This window comes from Falco cherrug, chromosome 5 (assembly GCF_023634085.1).
Source record: "Falco cherrug isolate bFalChe1 chromosome 5, bFalChe1.pri, whole genome shotgun sequence".
Lineage (NCBI taxonomy): Eukaryota > Metazoa > Chordata > Aves > Falconiformes > Falconidae > Falco > Falco cherrug.
The window spans coordinates 50,470,302-50,472,960 of NC_073701.1; positions in this window are offsets into that span (position 1 = coordinate 50,470,302).

The following is a 2,659-nucleotide window of genomic DNA, read 5'->3' on the forward strand; positions in this document are numbered from 1 at the left end:
GGGCGGGGCCGAGCGGGCGGGGGCGGGGCGAGCCCTGAGGCGCCCGGAGGGAGGCGGGTGCTGCCGGCGGGGCGGCACCGTACGGCGGGTACAGGGCGCCGCTTAACTGCCCCGCACGTGGAAATACGCAGAACGTTCCCTTCTGTGGCTGCAAATAGCCCGGGGCCCCTGCGGTTAGCCTGGCCTCGCCGCCCTCCGAGAGCCCTCCGGGAAATGCATCCCTGGAATGAAGCCGAGGGAAGGAACGTCCCAGGCAGAGGCAGGAACCAGACCTGACGGACTTCCGCAGGCCCCGCGCACAGGCTCCTGTCTCCACCTTGTCTTCCTTGAAGGCCAAGCGGGGGCTAAAGTTCCGTGGACATGACACTTTCTCCCACAGTCAGGGTTTCTGCTGTGGTGTCCTTGACTTTTCTGTGTAAAAGCCTCACAACTGTCACCTCACAAGGATATTCCCTCACACTTGCTGGGTTACACAGGCATCCTTTCTCCTAGAGGGACAATCTGAGTGTGCAAGTCACTTGGGACTCCAGCTGCCTTCCCTCTGGCCTTGGCACACGGCATGGCGCCCTGGCCCGGGGGCTGTGTCCCAGCTGGGCCTTGGGCTGCGTGGGTGCTGGGCTGGAGAAGCTGGGTGAACTGGGCCTGAAGGGTTTGGTTGTGGTAACCAGCAAAGAGGGTTATCTCAGCTCACCGAGTCATGCTTCTTGGACAACAATAAGTAGGTGTGGGAATCAGTGCGCGCTGGGGAGAAGAAATGGTAGGTGCGTGTCCTGCTAGACATGGGTTTCAGCTGAATCCAATACAGTATTGCATCCCCTCTCTCTGGTTCAGTCTCCCGAGCAAAGGCCTAACAGCCTAACCCACCATTGCCAAGGCAAGTGTTTTAAAGTGATCAGTCAGTGTTTCTCCCTGAGCTCCTGATATTGGCTTTAAAAAGAAATACAAATTTGAAATAATTTTGCTTTCTATTTTGTCCTTATATCGCAATTGGTTCACGTTTTCTCTGTGTACTGGAAACACCCTTTTTGAAAAAAAATAAGCAACGATATCGCCACTTAATTGCATGAACTCAGGACCCTGCATTTTAAGAAAAATGCCAAGATGATTTACAAAAAAGCTTAAAAAAAATAGTTCTATCGCTGATTCTGCGCCCTGAAGCTGTGTGTTATATGTGAGTGCCCATAAAACCTAAGCTGTAGCTTACTGCTGCCCTTGACTGTGTGTAAAAGAAGGGGGAAAGCAGAATGTCAGCTGGCAACTAGTAGCAGGAACAGAAGTAATGCCAAAATTGTCTTGCCGAAATTGTTCATCATCTCTTTCTCAAAACAAAAGTAGAAGTCCCTCAGAAAACGCTGGATACTCAGCTATGTTTGCAGTGCAGATACCAGGATGATTACTAACAGATACAAGCAGGGAAACTGGGCCTGAGAAAAGAACTAGAATCTAAGAGAAGTAAGGAACTAGGGAGGATGAGGAGCAATGATGATAATTCAGGGCCAAGGATGATAGGGTGATGATGGGAGTCATAGATGAAATGGGGGTGGATTTGTAAAAAGGACTCTCTAGAAAGAATTTGCTTAATGAATTAAGGGAAGTTTATGTTAGTGACATCCATGTGCCGGCATGGATCACAAAAAATCAGCTCTGAAAATGCCACTCAAAGTCTTAGCTGGGCTCTCTGCCTCTGTTTTCTGTTCTGTGCTTTCTGCTGCGATGGATGAACCTGGTGTTCAGCTTCCCTGAATTTGTGCTTGCACTCAAAACCTGGCTCATTGCTCTCATTGCGTATCTGCCTGCCAACCTGTGTCATGAATTCATGCACTGTCCCATTTCACAGCCCCTTATGTATACTATCAAGTCTACATGGCAGGGAATGAGTCACACAGCAATATGAGAGTCAGAATGGAGAGATATAATGGAGTATTTACTGACAGTGAGCATAAAAGTGAAGACCAGTTAGTCCCTACTGAACTGTGACACTTGTCTTTTGTATTGAAGTGTTCCAGCCAGGGAAAATGAGGTCTGAAGGGTGTTACAGAGGGACCAAGAATGAACGTGGCAGCTGGCCAGCAATAACGCTTTAATACTTCAGAAGAAGAAAGTATATTCTTAGATGGGAAAAGAAGAAATAAGGAGTGCTAAGGAGAGATGACATAGGGAGAAAAAAATGTTTTGTTTTTTTATTTTCATCCAGTGCTGTCCAATAATGCCTCACTAATTAATGAGTGAAAACGTATCTGCAGTGCTCTAAAAATGTAACTGAGGCAAGATCAGAGAGAAAGTATCTTTTGTTAAGGTATCTGATGCTATTGGGGAGGAAAAATCATAAGCTTAGACACACAAGCCTTTTTTCACACTGTAAAATCTGTCCATTTAATCTAACTATCAGTTGGTCTAATAAAAGATAAAATGCTTCTCACTACAAACTCGGCCTTGTGAATAACAAAGATAATCAAAAGTGACTGAAATATCATACCTAGGTTGTATCACTGAGAAAAAACACAATCAGATGGCATCCAATCAGCTAATTCAGCTTCTAAAATTCTTTAAAGATAAATAATTATGTATTTCATTACTCTCCATAAACAGTTAATGAACAATAAATAATATACTATAACATTTCCTAGTCTTTAATAAACTTAAAACCATGAAGAGGTTT